The sequence below is a fragment of the Salvelinus alpinus genome, chromosome 15 (genome assembly GCF_045679555.1).
Source record: "Salvelinus alpinus chromosome 15, SLU_Salpinus.1, whole genome shotgun sequence".
Taxonomy (NCBI): Eukaryota; Metazoa; Chordata; class Actinopteri; order Salmoniformes; family Salmonidae; genus Salvelinus; species Salvelinus alpinus.
Window position 1 is genome coordinate 27,226,120 of NC_092100.1, and position 21,198 is coordinate 27,247,317.

Here is a 21,198-nt window from a genome sequence, read left to right on the forward strand (position 1 = left end):
CATCCATTTTTAAATACCTAGGGGGGTGAGTTGCTTCAATACTTCCCCTTCAATGGCTCAGAAGACATAAGATCAAGGTTTGTAGGCTTGGCAGACATGCAAGCGGCATTATTAACGTTTTTCTCCCAGCTTTCATGATGTGCTACATTAAAAGAGAAAGGATCCTCTTTGGAGCTTGGCTCTCGCGGGTAATTCTAAGGCGAGGGAAGGCAGTGGGGAGGGACCCTGGAGGACAGAAGCTGGCCAGGCATTAGGGTAAGTTGGAGAAGTGGAGTGTGATTGCAGTGCAGGTTAAATGCCAAGCTCAATTTGGAATATGCAGCTCTGCATACAGCATAGATTATTTTGTTGCTTTTAAAGCCATGGTTAATATTCACCTGCAGGCTACAGAAAAAAAATGTTCCAAAAGGAATCTTCAGCTGTCCCCATAAGATAACCCCTTTTGGTTGCAGGTATAATCCTTTTTGGTTCCAGGTAGAATCATTTTGGGTTCCCTGTAGAACCCTCTGTAGAAAGCCTATAAAACGGTCTACCTGGAATAAAGTTTGATTTGATTTAGTGCTGTTCTTTAACTTTGATTCTTGGTTGAGATGGAGATTTAAATCCAACGTATAACCAAAGCTTGAAACCCTAGGCCTATGCATTGTATATTTGAAAAAAAGCTTTTGATGAATTTGCAAATGCTATGTAGGCCTAAATACTATCATTGATGATATGACTTATAAAGTATGATGCCATTTTATTTGCTCTGTTAAACCTACACTTTGGAATGACTTCAATAGCAATATATTCTCTCAATAATGATTCTCACAATAGCACATTGATAGTAGTAGTTTCTTTTGGCAGAAATGCATTCTGGAACATGTGAACTTTTATGTGCCTTAATAACAAACGTGTATGCCATCTGTAAATATGAATAAAATTGTTAAATTACGAGCCAAGTTAGCTTAGCCCCGTAAAAAGACAGGAACCTTCCCGCTAGCAATGATTGGCTGAGATAATGGGGTGGCAGGTAGCCTAGTGGTTAGAGTGTTAGACTAGTAACCGGAAGGTTGCAAGATTGAATCCCTGAGCTGACAAGGTAAAAATCTGTTGTTCTGCCCCTGAACAACGCAGTTAACACACTGCTCCTAGGCTGTCATAGTAAATAAGAATTTGTTCTTCACTGACTTGCCTAGTTAAATAAAGGTTACATTTATAAAAAACAATAGTAATAATGGATGGGCTGGACATGCCGAGAGAAGAGTTCAGATTGGTCTGCCTTGTAGCACGCCTCTGTCTATAACAAAGGGCTGCATAGTACATGTAAGTAATCCTTTCTAACATGGGTTTTCTGAAAGATATCACGAATAACTGCAAAAGTGTTGCTCTTTATTTTCTGGAGGACAGAGTTCTTAAATCAGTGGAATGCCTGGTGGAAGCAGAGTATGATAGCTAAGGAGATGGAGAAAATTCTGGTGTTTGATTGCAAAGATGCGGAGGGGGTCACAAAGAGAACACAGAGAGGGTTGTATAAAACACCTTCAAACTAAGGAAAACCATGGCATCCGTGACAGAGAGGGAGAAGCATTCATCCACGTATACGAGTATATGGGTAAGAGAGTCTAGCTAGCTACATTTTCAGATATTAAACGTTTCTAATTTTGTCAGGAAGTTGTTTTCATTGCAAGTTAAAGAGTACTGTTAGCTAGCTAACATTAGCCGGCTCGCTATTTAATGTTACATGTATGATCTGTGTAGTAATATTATTCATATCTCAGATCAATTTGCATTGCTAGTTATAGCCTAATGTTAGCTAGCTAGCTAACATCGCATATAGTTGGTTAGCTACCTGCAGATTCATGCAGGGTAGTAATGTTATGAGTTGGGATTATGGTTCATTGTTTAGCTAGCTAGCTACATGTCTAAACAAAAGACTCCGCTATGCAAGGTACCATGGGACAAATACACTTTGATTTTATTTGATATAGCTAGTGTGTGTTTACCAGAGATGTCATGCCCTGGCCATAGAGAGGCTTTTATTCTCTATTTTGGTTAGGCCAGGGTGTGACTAGGGTGGGCATTCTAGTTTCTTTATTTCTATGTTTTCTGTTTCTATGTTTTGGCCGGGTATGGTTCTCAATCAGGGACAGCTGTCTACCGTTGTCTCTGATTGGGAATCATACTTAGGCAGCCTGTTTTTCCACCTTAGTTGTGGGTAGTTGTCTGTGTTAGTGGCCTGTATAGCCCTAGTCAGCTTCACGTTCGTTTTTGTTGTGTCTTGTTTTGTTGGCGACATTTATAACATTAAAAGAAAATGTACGCTCACCACACTGCACCTTGGTCCGGTCATTTCCCTGACGATGTTCGGGACAGATCTACCCACCACAAACGGACCAAGCAGCGTGGTAAGGAGGACTGGACATGGGAGGACATCCTGAATGGGAAAGGATCCTGGACGTGGGAGGAGATCCTGGCGGGAAAGGATCGCCTGCCATGGGAGCAGGTGGAAGCAGCGAGGAAGGCGGAGGCAGCGAGTAAAAGGTCCCAGGATTACACAGGGTCACGGCTGGCACGAAAGACCGGGAGGCCACTCCCCCAAAAAATTGGGTGGGGGCACACGAGGAGATTGGCTGAGTCAGGTTGGAGACCTGAGCCAACTCCTCATGCTTACCGTAGGAAGCGTGGTACTGGTCAGGCACCGTGTTATGCGGTGGAGCGCACGGTGTCTCCAGTGCGCGTTCACAGCCCGGTGCGCTACATTCCAGCTCCCCGCATCGGCCGGGCTAGAGTGGGCATCCAGCCAGGACGGATTGTGCCGGCTCAGCGCATCTGGCCGCCAGTGCGTCTCTACGGCCCAGGGTATCCTGCACCAGCTCTGCGCACTGTGTCTCCGGTGTGTCTGCACAGCCCAGTGCGTCCTGTGCCAGCGCCACGCCTCTGCCGGGCGAAGGTAACCATCCAGCCAGGACGGGTAGTGCGGGCTCTACGCTCAAGACCTCCAGTGCGCCTCCACGGCCCAGTGTATCCGGTGCCTGCTCCAAGAACCAGGCATCCAGTATGTCTCCCCAGCCTGGTGAGTCCTGTGCTTGCTCCCAGAACCAGGCCTCCTGTATGTCTCCCCAGCCTGGGGAGTCCTGTGCCTGCTCCCAGAACCAGGCCTCCTGTATATCTCCCCAGCCTGGTAAGCCCTGTGGCAGCTCCACACACCAGGCTGTCCATAGGTCTCCTCACTCCAGTGATGATCAATGGCACGAAGCCTCCAGTGATGATCCATGGCCCGGAGCCTGCAGTGAGGATCCATGGCACGAAGCCTCCAGCATTGATCCGCGGATCGGAGTCTCCAGTGACGGTCCCCAGTCCGGAGCCTCCAGCGACGGTCTCCAGTCCGGAGCCTCCAGCGACGGTCTCCAGTCCGGCGCCTCCAATGACGGTCTCCTGTGCGGGGCCTGCAACGAGGGTCCCCAGTCCAGGGCCTGCAACGAGGGTCCCCAGTCCGGGGCCTGCAACGAGGATCCTCGGTCCGGGGCCTGCAACGAGGGTCCCCAGTCCCGGGCCTGCAACGAGGATCCCCAGTCCGGGGCCTGCAGCTAGGGTCCCCAGTCCGGGGCCTGCAGCGAGGGTCCCCAGTCCGTGGCCTGCAGCGAGGGTCCCTAGTCCAGAGGTGCCACCAAAGTGGGGGGAGCCAGAGGTGGAGCGGGGTCTGCGTTCCACACCAGAGCCGCCACCGAAGTAGATGCCCACTCGGACCCTCCCCTATAGAGTCAGGTTTTGCGGCCGGAGTCCGCACCTTTGGGGGGGGTACTGTCACGCCCTGGCCATAGAGAGCCTTTTATTCTCTATTTTGGTTAGGCCAGGGTGTGACTAGGGTGGGCATTCTAGTTTCTTTATTTCTATGTTTTCTGTTTCTATGTTTTGGCCGGGTATGGTTCTCAATCAGAGGCAGCTGTCTATCGTTGTCTCTGATTGGGAATCATACTTAGGCAGCCTGTTTTTCCACCTTAGTTGTGGGTAGTTGTCTGTTTTTGTGGCCTGTATAGCCCTAGTCAGCTTCACGTTAATTTTTGTTGTTTCTTGTTTTGTTGGCGACATTTATAACATTAAAAGAAAATGTACGCTCACCACGCTGCACCTTGGTCCAGTCATTTCCCTGACGATGTTTGTGACAAGAGATGGTAATGTGAAGCAATATGACCTGCACCAAAGTCAAATTAGGATATAATGTTAGGCCAACGAGACAGTGTCAAAGTAAAGAAAATATCTGGTAGAATGCCCTGCTTTTATTTAGTCTGTTATTTTCTGTAATTAGCTTGCCATTAATTGATGAATAATTATCTTGTAGTGAGTTTATTTTCCTGTAATAAAGGAATACAAATTAGCTCAAGTCAAGACGATGTCAGCTATATGATGTGGTCATTATTTGAACTGGCTAGCTACCTAACTTAATGTTAGCTAGCTAGCTAACAAGCTAGAAACAATGTTTAGAACATTGCTTTTAGTAGCCTGGTTTGCTAGATTGACATATACTAAATAAATGTTGAACCAGATGGGTTTATTGCTGTTAAAATACACAAGTTATGCTATTTTGGACCACCAGGCTGCTGATGCCATGCATGTGAATCCTTAATGAGATGGGTAGGGCCAAGGCTTAAGAGCAGTGGTGTAAAGTACTTAAGTAGTTTTTTGGAGTATAAGTACATGACTTTATTTTTGACAACTTTTACTCCATTCCTAAAGAAAACATTGTACTTTTTACTCCATACATTTTCCCTGACAACCAAAAGTACTGGTTACATTTTGAATGATTAGGAGGGCAGGACAGTTCACACACTTATCAAGAGAAGAACACGTGGTCATCCTTACTGCTCTGGCCTGGCGGACTCACTAAACACAAATGCATCTTTTCTAAATGATGTCTGAGTGTTGGAGTGTGCCCCTGGCTATCCATACATTTTAAAAACAAGAAAATGGTGTTGTCTGCTTTGCTTAATATAAGTAATTTTAAATGATTTATACTTTTGATATATATATTTTAGAAATTACATTTTCTTTTGATTCTTAATATATTTAGAACCAAATACTTTTAGACTTTTACTCAAGTAGTATTTTACTGGCTGACTTTTACTTGAGTAACTTTCTATTAAGGTATCTATACTTTCACTCAAGTATGACAATTGGGTACTTTTCCCGCCACTGCTTAAGAGGGTGTGAACAATGCTGAATGGGTGTAGATAAAGAATAGCTATCCAGTACGTGTAGCAAATATTCAAGGGACATTTTCTCAAAAGTGGGGTTACATTTTCTCAAAGCAGAATTAGTTTCTCATTGCTCCTCAACTGTAGTTTATGATATAGAGTACCTCTCTACTTTTATCCAATGTAAAAAAGCACAATTTCAAATTTTGCTACATAACACCGAATCGAGCCGGTCGGTCACAAATGAATTGTTGTAGATCAGGGTGTGCTGCCCAGCCTAATGTTTTTATAGCGTATACAATGTTGAAGAGCTGATGTTGTTTCAATGGTACAAATTCAACATATTTTATGAATGGTTTGTCAATGTTGAAAATTGGTTACAATTATGACATAATCACGTGGTTGAAATTTCACCCTCAAAACAACAGTTGATATCTTTTAAAAAATGGAATGTATTTTCCACCTAGATTCAACATCACAATACATTGACAAATTACGTTGGAACATCGTTGATTCAACCAGCTGTGCCTAGTGGGTAGGCACTGAGATGAATCTATACAATTTATTCTGTGCAAGTGAAATAATCTATACTGAAAGATACTTAATTTTTACACACAATCACGGAAATGTTTCAAAGCAAAGACATCATCACAATATTGTTCTATTAGAGTCAATTCTGTCATGGAATATAGATTCATGAGATGAGGAAATGGAACTACTAATACTTCTTCTAATTGGCCATTTGTGTAATGACCCTGCCCACATCACCAACCTTGTCCAACCCTCTACTGTCTCTCCTGTTCTACTGGTCTCATTAGAGAGATGCTCTTTGTAAACCACACACAGTCACAGACACAGTTACAGTCTTACACACACATGTGCAAACGCACACGCACACAAACACACCAGCCCCACACCAGCCCCCATAGACAGGAGTGTGACATCACCTGTGTCCTCCACACTCTCTGCCTCCATTCTATTTCTCCTTTAAAACTCTCTATTTTCACATCTCAAATCTCTCCCACATAGCCTCTCTATTGTGGGAGTAACAGCCTAAAACAGGGCCTGTCAACAAGGGGGCCAGGCTGGATCTTTGAGACCAAGAGAGGAGAGGAGGCAGTAGGCAGTGGGGACGGCCCGCTCCGTTTCTCTCCTCTCTGCTGCTCCTATCACTGATAACACTGGGATCGATTGGACCCCAGATAGGAGGAGACCAGACGATCAATGCCTGAAGCCCCTCAGGCATATTTTAATTATCATGTCAACACAGAGTGATAGTGTAACATAGACACTGGAAACAGTAGTCTACATTACATAAAGTCTGTGTGGAAGTTCACTGCTGGGTATGTATATTTATACAGTATATGGACTTAAGAATTACGTTCCCGAAACACATGTTTCTCGATTATGCTGAAGCATAAGCTGCTTTACTATTACATTATACAATCAGCCAAAGTACTTCACTGTGGCATTCATACAGCACTGTAACATTAGAGAAAGCAGTATAGTGCAATACATTAATATCTTGGAGTCCAGTCCTCTAGCCGTGATATGCATACATAGTAAAAACACTGAGCTCTCCCATGAATACAGTATTATGCAACAGGAGTGTTCTTATCATTGTATCTCATTACATCTCCCTGTGTTTTCTCTCCTGGGCCTCGCCACACCGCGCCACGGAGACATCCTCAGCACAGCGGGAGACTCTTTACATCAATGTGAAGTAAATCTAGGCTCCTTTGACCCCCACGCCCCACCTCTCCACTCTTCTCCTCCACTCCCTTCTACTCCCACGCCCAATGCTCTACCCTACGCCAGACACAAATCTTAATTTCTCACTCATGAACTGAGCTGTTTACTGGTGTCCCTGTCAAAAGTATACCACTATATAGAGAATAGGGTGCCATTTCAGATACACAGTATGTATACAGGAGCAGCAGCACAGTAGGTGTTTACGCCACAGATACTGGGTGACAGAGGTGTCTGTGACAGCCAACTGAGGATATATCAAACCCTCATAAACAGATGGTCTTCCACAGACCTGTGAGTTGAGAAAAAACCCAGCTCCATCTGGAAGAGACCTGGGCTCAGAGACACTTCATCTCACTGGCGTCACAAAACTCCAGAGTCCTCCTGTGGCGTGACAACGTCTTAATGACTAGTGTCTCTCTTGTTTACGCTATTAGAGAACTCTGGGAATACTTCACTAACATGAGATATTTTCCATGATATGAGGGTCAAGGAGCATTCACAAATGAGATCTCAGTGTGCCAGCAATTACACCAAAGTGGAGAATAACATGTTCTCTGTAAGTGCATTAATCATATTTTCACAGAACGAAAGAATAACATGGCATAATTGCAGTAAACGCAGCCAGCCACGGGACTGAACAAAATATAAATTAAATTGAACATCTCAAATTAAATGACAGGCTTTTAGAAATATGTATCCCATTATGTGTTCATCCGATTTTCTCTTAAAATAATTCCACAGCTTTCAGGAATAATGCCATCCCAAAGTAAGTAGAGCTGTGAGCGCAGAGTCAGGCAGAGGTGTTGTGTTCCACTGTCTCAGATACTACATTACCTTCCTAAATAGGTATGATGCCATAATCAAAATTCCATTAGCTCTTTTTTTTCACTCTCCAATAATGCCAGAACATATTAAACACGTTTCTTATCAATGTATTAAATTGTTGTATTCATGACATGTTGATATAACCTGAAACACAATGTGAGATTTATCTTCTGATCATTCTTTGTTATAAAATAAATATAATGGGTATTTCACTGTAACATAAAATGTATGGATTTTACACAAGAAGTGTTTGGTATCTACTGGCTGTGTACTTCATCTTAGAGATTGTTTGTCTTGTACAAAATATATTTTAACATTCTGTGAACACTTCTGAGGAAATCCAAGGTTTATTTCATATGAACAATAAATGTGTTGAGTTCTTAGGACCAACGGGTTGTTCCAATGTCACACTGTCCGGCCATTAGTCAGCCTTCTGTGAGTCTCCACATAAATTAGAGGACTTATTAAACAGTAAGGAGATCAAGTTCCGCAAGGCGAGGCTACAAACAATCCCATCTCCTTGGAATCCAAAACACCAATTGAAGAAACCTTATCCTGCTCAGACAGAAGAATCACCAGAGAGGACCCTGCAGAGCAGACTGTTGCTCATTCAAGACCGACGGACTGAGTTCGTAATACATCCCGGGGGATCTAAGAAAGAATGAAATCAACTCTAATAGACTTTACTTTTCTGGACTGAGAAGTGAGAACAAAGAGAGTAAGACGTGGGAATCACTCCTTCGGCTGTGAGCTATTTCCATCTCGCTGGCCTCAGCTCCACTGGCGAGAGAGAGACTGAGTCCACCATCCTCCAACCACTCATGTCATCCTGACAGAATTCCACTGACAGAAAACATTGACACACAAGTCATTTCCCTGTTCCATTGTTCCTATTCTATGAAAGTGGCATTGTGTGTGTAACGTGGTTGGAAGTTATTGAGTAGTTGTAAGACAGCAGGTCTAATTTACCAACCCATGATCAATACCGTTTCTGCATTGTTCACATTCAGATGTGAACTGATAGCCTAGCCCCACTGGCGATTCCTGGTTGATGAAACTATCATTTCACATTTGTGAAAGCATGTGTTGGTGGAGCCTCTCATATTTCCCTCTCAATTGATAAGACCATCTCGTCCTCAACAGTCTGATGAATGTACGGTATGTACTGTTGTATTTGCGGAGTTGTGTACGGAAGTTCATTTATATTGACCTGTGGAGAATCTCACCTCAATAACTGTGTTGTATCCAATATACCCTGCCTCTATATTGTATCTGTTAGTTTCCCCATTTCCCAACTTATTTAGTCTAGTAAATAAAACCTTGAATTAATTATTTGTGGCATTGAGTTAATTTACAAGCGATTGGATTATTGAAGTTTCCGAGCTCGATGACCGTTCAGAATGAGAATATAGTAAATTGACAGTTGATTAAAACTATTGTTGATTTTGAATTAATGGTATAACAGTTAATGATAGAGTTAATTCAAGGTGTCTCTCTATATCAAAACGCTTAAGGGTGCCCCTCTTTGATTAATTTGGATAAGATAACCAAATTAATTAATTAATTAGATCAATGAATTATTCCAGTAATTAATCAGTAAATTATTTTGAATATCCAAAAGTCACAACAGCTCCTTCATTTTGTTATTTTCCTGGCACCACTCCGCCTGGTCTTTCATCTCCTCCCTGTAGTAGGCTGTCTCATCAGGCGTAACAATGTTGTGTCGTCAGCAAACTTGGTGATTGAGTAGGAGTCCTGGGTGAACAGGGAGTACAGGAGAGGGCTGGGGCCTCCGTGTTGAGGAACAGCGTGGTGGGTGTGTTGTTGCCTACCTTCACCACTTGGGGCCGGCCTGTTAGGAAGTCCAGGACCCAGTTGCACAGGGAGGGGTTCAGACCCAGGGCCCTGAACTTAGTGATGAGCTTGGAGCGCACTATGGTGTTGAAGGCTGAGCTGTAGTCGATGAACAGCATTCTTACATATGTATTTCTCTTGTCCAGGTGCGGTAGGGCAGTGCAATGACGATTGTGTCGTATGTGGATCTGTTGAGGCGATATGTGAATTGTAGTGGTTCTAGGGTGTAGGGTAAGGTGGAGGTGATATGGTCCTTAACTAGTCTCTCAAAGCACTTCATGATGACAGAAGTGAGTGCTACAGGGCGATAGTCATATAGAATAAGCCCTATGACATTCTGTCTCACAAAGCAACACTTTTTTCTCCCACCTTTACACCTCTCTTTTTATTGTTTTTCTTCATGACTTTCTTTCCTATCTCTCACTTGCACTATCTCACCAAAGAAAGTCCAAGTTCAACTTTGTTGTAAGCTATTGAATGGCGCTTTTCTTTTTTTTTTCTTTTTTTTTATCATATCCCATTCCCTTTCTTTACTTTCCCCTGCTGTGATTCCACCATTGTTCCCCCTACTGTCTCTCTTTGAATGTCTCCTACCCCCTCATGCGTGCTGTATGTTTTATGTTAAACAGGGTGTATCCTTTCTGCTAGTCTTTCAGATATCTTCATTGACATCTTCGCACATCTTTCAACAGATCCTCAAAACAAAATCTCAATCAATTAATAATGCCATCTTTTTCAGTTTTGTAGTTAACCAAGCACATTTATCCTGAGGCCTTGCTGAGGTAGGAAAGTGGTAGACAGAAGGATAGAGAGAGTTTTGTATCTCTGTTGATATGGGACCACTTTAAGACTGTAAAACACTTTCACTGTCCTTCCTTCTGGTAGATTAAGCAGCAGGGAGAGGCAGAGGGAGAGAGGGTGCAGTAAGTACACATCTCTGTCTGTTTCTCCCTCTGCTAGAATTGTGCTATCTTCCACAGCAACAAAGGACCTCTTGACATTCATGCATATCAACTACAGTTCACTGTTAAACACACACACAGTCGCTTTGTCTTTCTCTCTCTATACTTGATACGAATTAGAATGGGAGCAATGTTCTGAGAACAAATCCCATTCTCAAGTTACTACTTGCACCATATCAAAAACATATTTTAATCAATCAACCTATAGTTTTATCTCATCTATAACAAAGCTTCTGCCAATGGCCCAGGGCTGTTAGAGAGGCATTAATTGACAATACAGTACACATCACAGCTCAGAGTTCAGTTCATCAGATCATCAGATCATGGCATATAGCCTGCAGCCTCCTGTCTGTCTGCCCAGAGTGGAGCCAGCCTGCTAGGCAGTGAGCGGATCACACCAGGGGATCCAGTTTAGGCACATCACACTGGACCCTGGCAGCTAACACACAACATTCTCACAACCTTGATGTGGGCTTGATTCCATCCACAGCAAAAAAGAAAAGTAGCTGGATGTTTACCCAGGAGAGCTCACTTGGCTCTTTGCACTATCTGCCTGTAATGAGGGGCTTTTGAAAACAAAGGCTGCATCTCCTTCACTATAACACACACACACACATGCACATACTCTCTCTGTCTATATGTCTCTCTTGCTCACTCTCTGAAAAACAGAGAAATAGTGTCAAGAGGTGTGGATTCGAGTCACATGACTTGGTCTCGGGTCTGACTTGAGTCACACATTTGATAGAAAATGAAACAACTTGAGACTTGACTTCAACTTGGAGCCCCAAGACTTGGGACTTGACATAGACTTGATACTGATGACCTGAAATGATCTGGCCATGTTTTGTAATGTTTTGTCAATCATTTTGTGGCACAGAGTCTCTGTGGGATAGGCTATTCTCCATTTGCAAAAAAAACACAGATTGGCTAGTGAAACGCACACCGGGGGGGACGCGAGTGTGAAACTGAATGAGAAAAATACATAAAAATATCATACATATTTGATTAGGCTAGATATAGCCTACCATTTGTATTTCATATTTATACCTTTGCTTTTTTGATCTGGTCACTAACATAGGCCTACGGCATTGCTCCAAATTCTTGTAATCTGTGCTTCAGAACCAAACAGTTGCGCCAATGACCAGTCAATGACCAGTCATCAGCACTGGCGCACAAAGGCAGGTGCACATATCCATATTAGTCACCAGAAGCACTTATTTATTTTCTCTGGTTTTGCCTGGCAAAAACAGAGTAGCCTACCTACTTTGATATTATCCATATACAATTCAGTTTAGCAATCTGCTACAGACTCATTTTTGACAGAAAAATAGGCTGGTGATTTCATTAATCATTTTCAGATTTCAGATAGGCCTAGTTTGGACGGATTATATACCTCAGTGGTGGTACTGGCTATAAAGATAGCTGTAACATCGCACTACCTTCAATACTTATGGGATGAAGATGTAACATGTTCCAGCTAATTAATTACGATATTTGTGAGGAAGAAAAAGGCAACAGACAGATCATGCTTTCCATCCGATCCTGCAAGCCCCCTGCATACAGGTAGGCCATATGATCCTGCTCCGGGCTCGAGAGAAGTGAAAATGTGACATGAAGTCCCTAGTAGAAATAGACTGTTAACATAAATGACTTTCAGCTCAAAATGAAGGTGTAAAGCGCAGTTTATTTCTGTATCAAGCGTTTTGAAAAAGCATCAACTGTGCGCGCGTGCATGTGCGAGCGCGGGGGGTCGCAAAATTTGAACCGCTCCTTTTTGGGGGTGGTGGGTAAAAAAGTTTTAGAACAACTGAGCTAGGGAACAGATTTGCTGATTTGCTGTACAGCATCTGTACAGCATTTCGGGTGCAGTGCAAACATCAAACATCAAATTCTAGGGAGAGGATGACAGAAATAAATATGTAGCTCCAAAAGTTGTTTGGTGATCACTAATATGAACTGTTTACTTTGCATTCTCACCAGCAATGAAGCATCAAGCAACAATTACTAGCATAGGCCTACTGGTCTTTGATAATTGGGTTATGAAGCTTCCATTTGGAATTTGTTGTTAAAATTAATTATTACATAATCAAAATGTGTTGTAGACAAATGAATGAAAAGGGCTGTCTGGTAGACTCAATAAATAGACACATATTCCGTGACCTTGGGAGTATAAGGTTCTATCTGCACTAAGTACTGAGATGTTGAGCATAATTTTTCACATCCCAGATCTCAGAACTGTTTTGTAGTGAAATATTTTTTCAGAACCCATTAAGGTCCTCACCTTAAAGGTACCTAATGAACAGAGTATCAACATGTTTAGGGGGGTGCAATAGCAGATATAACCTTATGGCTCTGAAATGTCCATCTGGGTTCTATCTGACACTGTAAGGTTCTATCTGACACTTCTGAATGAGACATTTTCAGTAAAAAAATAAATACTTGAGCTATCTGAATACATAAACGATAGAATAACACTATGTTACCTAAATAGAGTCAGAACACATTAAATACAGTAAGAAATTCATTATGATCATAAGACAAATTACTGTCATCACTTAGCAACGATGTGACATCACTTACTTTAAGATTTCTGACAGTGTTGTTTTTTGCTTGCGTGCAATTATTGCTGGCTGGACTAGCCTAGACCATACTTAGAGGGAGATGGCAAAGACATGTGTTCTGATTGGTCTGTCTGTATTTGTTCACGCTTGTGATTGGATTGCAGAAAGATCTAGAGGCGAAATAAAAGCATACCTGTTTAGGTGAGGTGCTGGCTAGTGGAGTAGAACACTTTAAAAATTAAAGGAGAGCCGCACACTCCAGGAGCTCAGATGCAATAATTGAATAACCTAATATCCAATGTTTCGACGGACAAGCTGTCTTCATCAGAGTATTGCAGATAGAACCTTCTAGCGCCAAGTTCAAATGGGTTTATGCGGATAGAACTTTCTTGTTTTTCCTTTTTTTCCCTTAAAATGTACTTTTTCAGAAATGTAACATTACAGACATATGAAGAAACATCTAAAGATATATTATATGTGAATTTTTTTTTGTGAAAAATGTCAGATAGAACCTCCATTTGTAGTTAAACAAGTCATTGCATGTACTGTATATATTTTTTATACTTGACTTGAGACTTAACTTGGAAAAACTTGTGACTCGACTCATCTTGCTTTTAGAATGCATGACTTGGACTTGACTCAAGCCTTGACCCGTTCTACTTGGGACTCGACTTGAGACTTGGACCTTGTGACTTGAGACTTGTTTGTGACTTGAATAATAGGGACTTGGTCACACCTCTGGTGTCACCTTTCCTCAAATTTGTCACACTAGCTGGCAGGTGGGTTCCCAGTACCAAGCATGCACCACAACATATATTTGATGCCATGCCAACCATTAATGGTCCAATGCAGGTGTTTTTATCTCAATATCAAATCATTTCTGGGTAACAATTAAGTACCTTACTGTGATTGTTTTCAGTTAAAATGGTCAAAAATAAATAAAAACGTTCTTGGCAAAGAGCAATTTCTCAAGCAAGAATTATGCTAGGACTGTCTGGGAGTTAAAAACTAGCTGTTGGCAGAGAAGTTTGTCACTCTATTTCTTATTGGTCTATTACCTAATTTACTGCCTGGTGATGTCATCAGACAGAACAAAACTCCATCCCACCAGAACAGCTCTTACACTAAAAGGGCATTATCGTTTTCACAATTTCACCTTCCTAATAGTTTCACTCCTCCCACACTTTTTGCCCTTTGAACAGCCCTCTTGAATGCTTCCCACAGTTGTGTCAAGTTGGCTGGATGTCTTTTGGATATCCCTCAAGTGCACCTATAGGCCTACAGCTGGCCAATCAGATATCTCAGTTCACCGTGTCTGCACAGTTTCCTCGAGCCATAGGCTGTAAAAAAAAAGCCTAGAGCGCACAGCAAAGTTGATACTGTGAGAATTGAAAGCTTTTAACCCTCCTGCTGTGTTCCGGTCGAATAGGACCGATTTACAAGTTTTCTCTCTGAAAAATGTAGTTCATTTAATCTGATTGTCATAAGGTTCCATGACTTTGTCCGCACAGGGCATCTGAACACACAAAATACATTTAAATGATTTTTATTACATTTTGGGTGTTTTATTTAACTTTGTACACCTGTGGTGTTCCAAGTAAAAAATGACTGGGTGAGACTACAATTAGTGTATACAATTGAGTTCAGGCACAGGCCCATTCATCAGATGAACACACTTCCTCTCCCAGACCTCCACATGCATGTGTGTTTGAGCACACACACACACACCTCACTCCCCTTCTTGGCTTCCATGGCAACACCCACGGGAACCTTTCCCCAATAGAATCTTTGCCCCACGAGAACCACATCTGTTGTCATTCTCACAAACAATCGCAACATTATTTCAATAATATACACTGCTCAAAAAAATAAAGGGAACACTTAAACAACACAATGTAACTCCAAGTCAATCACACTTCTGTGAAATCAAACTGTCCACTTAGGAAGCAACACTGATTGACAATAAATTTCACATGCTGTTGTGCAAATGGAATAGACAACAGGTGGAAATTATAGGCAATTAGCAAGACACCCCCAAAAAAGGAGTGGTTCTGCAGGTGGTGACCACAGACCACTTCTCAGTTCCTATGCTTCCTGGCTGATGTTTTGGTCACTTTTGAATGCTGGCGGTGCTTTCACTCTAGTGGTAGCATGAGACGGAGTCTACAACCCACACAAGTGGCTCAGGTAGTGCAGCTCATCCAGGATGGCACATCAATGCGAGCTGTGGCAAGAAGGTTTGCTGTGTCTGTCAGCGTAGTGTCCAGAGCATGGAGGCGCTACTAGGAGACAGGCCAGTACATCAGGAGACGTGGAGGAGGCCGTAGGAGGGCAACAACCCAGCAGCAGGACCGCTACCTCCGCCTTTGTGCAAGGAGGATCAGGAGGAGCACTGCCAGAGCCCTGCAAAATGACCTCCAGCAGGCCACAAATGTGCATGTGTCTGCTCAAACGGTCAGAAACAGACTCCATGAGGGTGGTATGAGGGCCCGACGTCCACAGGTGGGGGTTGTGCTTACAGCCCAACACCGTGCAGGACGTTTGGCATTTGCCAGAGAACACCAAGATTGGCAAATTCGCCACTGGCGCCCTGTGCTCTTCACAGATGAAAGCAGGTTCACACTGAGCACGTGACAGACGTGACAGAGTCTGGAGACGCCGTGGAGAACGTTCTGCTGCCTGCAACATCCTCCAGCATGACCGGTTTGGCGGTGGGTCAGTCATGGTGTGGGGTGGCATTTCTTTGGGGGGCCGCACAGCCCTCCATGTGCTCGCCAGAGGTAGCCTGACTGCCATTAGGTACCGAGAGGAGAATCTCAGACTCCTTGTGAGACCATATGCTGGTGCGGTTGGCCCTGGGTTCCTCCTAATGCAAGACAATGCTAGACCTCATGTGGCTGGAGTGTGTCAGCAGTTCCTGCAAGAGGAAGGCATTGATGCTATGGACTGGCCCGCCCGTTCCCCAGACCTGAATCCAAATGAGCACATCTGGGACATCATGTCTCGCTCCATCCACCAAAGCCACGTTGCACTACAGACTGTCCAGGAGTTTGCGGATGCTTTAGTCAACTCTTATTATTACTATTGGATAGAAAACACTCTCTAGTTTCTAAAACCGTTTGAATTATATCTGTGAGTAAAACAGAACTCAAGTTGCAGCAAACTTCCTGTCAGGAAGTGAGAAATCTGAAATCGGGCACTCAGTTCCAGGGTCAGTTTATTAATTTGCATGTAATCTATGAGTCGACATGCACTGCATACGATTTCCCCTAGATGTCAGTAAGCAGTGAGAATTGGAATGGGGTTGCTAGGTAGATCTGAGGCCATATAAAGGCTCTTGGAACCGGGGGTGCACTCTTTTCAACGTTCGTCATGACGCAAGACAGACCTCAGGAATGCATTCTGAAAAGCTCTCGTTATAGGAGTTAGATTTATCCGGCTCTGATTTTATTCAATATAGGTGTTAAAAACATCATAATGTAGGTAATTTAAACCAAGTTATATCAGTTTATATCAGTATATTGCGATTTTCGGTATTTCATTTGTGCTGCGTTATAGTGAGTTGGACACGTCTTCGTCACATGGCTAACGTTTGCTGCTAATTCCAAAGTTGAAGACGACAATCTACAACCGAGCAACGATTCTTCTGGACAAAGGACAACTTGCACAAGATTCTGATGGAAGCTCATCAAAAAGTAAGAACTATTTATGATGTTAATTTGTTGTTCTGTTGAAAAATGTTACACTACTATTCCGCCATTCATTTCGGTGCGGTCTCGCTTTAACGCACGCTGTATGTCGTAGTAACGTTCATTTTAAAAATCTAACACAGCGGTTGCATTAAGAACTAATGTATCTTTCATTTGCTGTCCAACCTGTATTTTTTAGTCAAGTTTATGATTAGTTATTGATTAGATTAGGTGCCTCTCCCAAGATTTCTCCCGACATTTTGTGGCTTGGCTACTATTCTCATTGTATAACCACGATTTGTGCCGCTAAATATGCACATTCTCGAACAAACAATATATGTATTGTGTAATATGATGTTATAGGACTGTCATCTGATGAAGTTTTGAGAAGGTTAGTGAAAAATGTAATATCTTTTGCTGGTTTATTCGCTATCGCTAACGTGCATGAATCAATGCTGCTGTGTGGTTGGCTATTGTAGTAAGCTAATATAATGCTAAATTGTGTTTTCGCTGTAATACACTTAAAAAATCTGAAATATTGGCTGGATTCACAAGATCTTTGTCTTTCATTTGCTGTACGCTGTGTATTTTTCATAAATGTTTTATGATGAGTATTTAGGTAATTCACGTTGCTCTCTGTATTTATTCTAGTTGCTTTGGGGAGAGTTGTGATGGTGGCTGCAATGTAAAACTATGATTTATACCTGAAATATGCAAATTTTTCGAACAAAACATATGCTATACAATAAATATGTTATCAGACTGTCATCTGATGAAGTTGTTTCTTGGTTAGTGACTATTTATATCTTTATTTGGTCGAATTTGTGATAGCTACCTATGCAGTAAAAAAATGGTGGGAAAAAAGTTGTGTCTTTTGCTATCGTGGTTAGCTAATAGAAATACATATTGTGTCTTCCCTGTAAAACATTTAAAAAATCAGAAATGATGGCTGGATTCACAAGATGTGTATCTTTCATCTGGTGTCTTGGACTTGTGATTTCATGATATTTAGATGCTAGTATTTACTTGTGGCGCTATGCTAGGCTATGCTAGTCAGCTTTTTTACTGATGAGGGTGCTCCCGGATCCGGGATTGTGTGCAACTAGAAGTTAACTGCCTTGTTCAGGGGCATAATTACAGATTTTTACCTTGTCAGCTCAGGGATTTGATATCGCAACCTTTCGGTTACTAGGTCAACACTCTAACCACTAGGCTACCTGCCGCCACTAGGCTACAACAAATGATCTATTACCAATGTGCTCATATACCATTAAAAAAAATATTTAATTTCAAAATGGTCTGAGAAGAACAACATTGGCAGGGCAATTCAAGTATTGCCAATATGCAGTGATAATGTATTCGGCCTATAACCTACTGCACAAAACTAATTCCTACAGAAGTGTTTTTAATAGGTTAATGTTGCATAGGCTTGTGTTTTTTAAGTAATGTTTGTTTTTATTCTGAGCGGTAGAACTCAGAAAAGGTTGGGGACCACTGATCTACACTGTTTGACATCAATAAGGGATATATAACACAGGACAATCTAGCTTTTGACTTCACTGGGCCTTTGATTACGGTGAGAGGAACATCATACGGTTCTTTTCTAGGGCACTTAAACTTAGAGAGTTTTGTAGATACATCTCAAGGATGATCAATGAAAACAGGACGCACCTGAGCTCAATTTCGAGTCTCATAGCAAAGGGTCTTAAAACGTATGTAATTACGATATTTCAACAACAAACATTTTTTAATAAATTTGCCAACATTTATAAAAACCTGTTTTCACTTTGGCATTATGGGGTATTGTGTGTAGATTGATGAGGAAATGTGTAATTTAATAAATTTTAGAATAAGGCTGTAAATCATCATCAGTGTCTGGTTATTCATAAAGGAAGTCTTTAGATTAAGTGTTAGATGACATAGGACAGTCATCACAAGTACAAAGGGTGCTCAAAAAATCTCTCCTTTCCTTGCTTTTTGTTGTTTCCTTCTTCAGTCTCTGTGATCTTTGACTAGTATTGATTTCAAGTTCTTTCCTTGGATAGGACTTTCTTATAAGAGGACTCATCCCTTTATCCCAGCAGAGATAGTGGAATAGTCCATTTTCCAGATGCTAAACAGACGACGGTAAAACTCAGAAGACTCCAAGACTTTGCTTCAAAAGGTTCTCATATTATGTATATATTGCAAGATAAAAGTGGTTGTTAATCATCATTTTTTTGATGCAAAACCTTGATTTGTCAGAAGTTGGGCAGTGCTCTCAGGGGTAAGTATGTAGGATTCACACACTGTAAATTCACCAGCTTGAAAGACTGCCAGAAAATTCTGACTTGATAAGAGCTTGAAGGATAAAAATTCAATATTTTCCTCTTTTAATTAACTTTGTGGAAAGCTAGCTATTCAAGAGGGGAGCAAGCCAAAATAATGAAAACAGAATAATATCGACATGCGCATACAGTGCAGTGCATTTTCCTTGAAAAGTTCAGAATTAGTAGATGAGATAATGGATGCATTCTGAATCCTCCTCATATGAAGAAACATAAGCACACACCTATACAGGCACATTGATCAGGGGATTACATAGCGCAATTGACCATATTTATCGTGGCTCATCAGCCCAATTAGGTGGCAGATGATAAGAATGTTGAGGCACTAGTGTCCCTCAGGTCTTCTTGATGAGTGCGGGGATAATTGCGGTCAAGGTTGGGTTGGGTGTGGTGAAACTGAGCAAAAAAATACCTGCAGTAATCTAATCAGGTGCATCATCAGACCACAGCCTAATCGCTGTCAATTACCCACCAGTTAGAGACATTGGGGAATAGCCTCCATTAGGCTACGCTGAACCCCGTTAAGAGAGAGAGAGAGAGAGAGAAAGAGAGTAATAGCTCCCTTCCCTCATCGCCCGCCACCATCACAGCCATCAAAGGCTCATCTGGGATGTGGCAGCAGCACTTTTAGTGAAGAGCACAGGTGTTCCTGTGTATTAATTAGATTGGTGCAGATCAAACGGGGGCGTCGCTCGCCAGAGAGCGAAGGTGGAGGTGGCATCTCGCAGGGTCTGGGGGTCCAACCCCTTCTCCTCACCCACCTATTAGGATGAATTAATCAGTTGATGGAATAATTGTATTGGATTCCCTGAAGCTGGGATGGAGCCTTGTAGGGTCACATGCAATAGCCTGGTGAGGCTTCTGATGGTCAACCTTAGTTGATGCCAGACCTTTCTGGTGGGGTCCATGCTATCCGGGACCCTTGGTTGGGACATCCCAACTCTGAATTCACCCCATTGAAAGTTAAAATGGTTAAGGTAAAGGTTAGGGTTAGGTAAGGGTTATGGTTATGGTTATGGTAAAGGTTAAGGTTAAGGTTTAGGGTTGGGATGTTCCAATGATCCTGGATTGCATCAACCTTTCTGGTGGTAACCAAGGAGAAGTGTGGCAGTCTAAAGGGCTGGCTGGATCAAAACAGGCACAACAAAAATAGCACACAAACAAACATTTTTTTTTTTAAGTGTGGAGTGTCTGAGCTGTGCCTGACAAACTAGCCGTGAGAGGCCTGAGTTTTTTTTCTTCTATGTATTGTGCCCTAACTCTTTTGAGGAACTCAGTGGTGTTTGTGTGGGCCATGTGGGGGCGTGGTGATGCTACAGATATGGGACCTGTTCTCAGAAGCAGGAGCTGGAGCAAGAAGAGGGGAAACATGGGAACCCCTAACCAAATTCACCCACCTTCCTCAAAGTTAGAAAACAAACCCTGCTGTGTGACATCTCCCAGAGCAGATGCCACACAGAACAGGGACTGCCATATCAATGACACTACACATCAATGGCACGCCACATAATCTATCAGCCTCTGATGCATTGTCTTACGTCAGATAGAATGTTGATTCCGCCTGTACTGATCTGTCTCGTATCTCCCAAATACTAATTGGAAAGATCGAAAGTAATTTGGCTACAATGCACTGTCTCACATTCAAAAATATCACCTAGGTGACATTGTCTGCTGAAGCCCATTTCTGCCTGAAAACAGTCTAAATTAATCTAAGCTAAAACAATAAATCTGTCAATAATGTTAGTTGTGCCATTTTACATCTAGCTAAAGATTATTGTGCTTCACCGAGCGGAACTGAAGCTTGACAATGGGCACGGAAGCTAGAATAAATTTGTCCAATGTTAGCTTGTTGAGCCAGTTGCTGAAACGATGCTGCTAACCAACCAGCTACCTACTTAGCGCATACACAATGTTGAATGCTTCCAACAAAAGCTAGGTAGCAAGCTGCTGTAGTAGTGCTAACGCTAACATTATTATGAGTTTTTTAGTGGTTTCCCGAGGCATCTGCTGTGCTCATCTGATCCAACGATACAAAGTAGCGTGGGTAGCTAGCT

At 42.3% G+C, this 21,198-nt stretch overlaps 1 protein-coding gene across 1 annotated transcript in view; it reads right to left on the bottom strand.

The window, feature by feature from the left end:
• The window catches only part of LOC139539869 (cadherin-13-like), a 704,975-nt gene that overhangs the window by 152,772 nt on the left and 531,005 nt on the right, over positions 1–21,198 (bottom strand). The window lies entirely within an intron of this gene.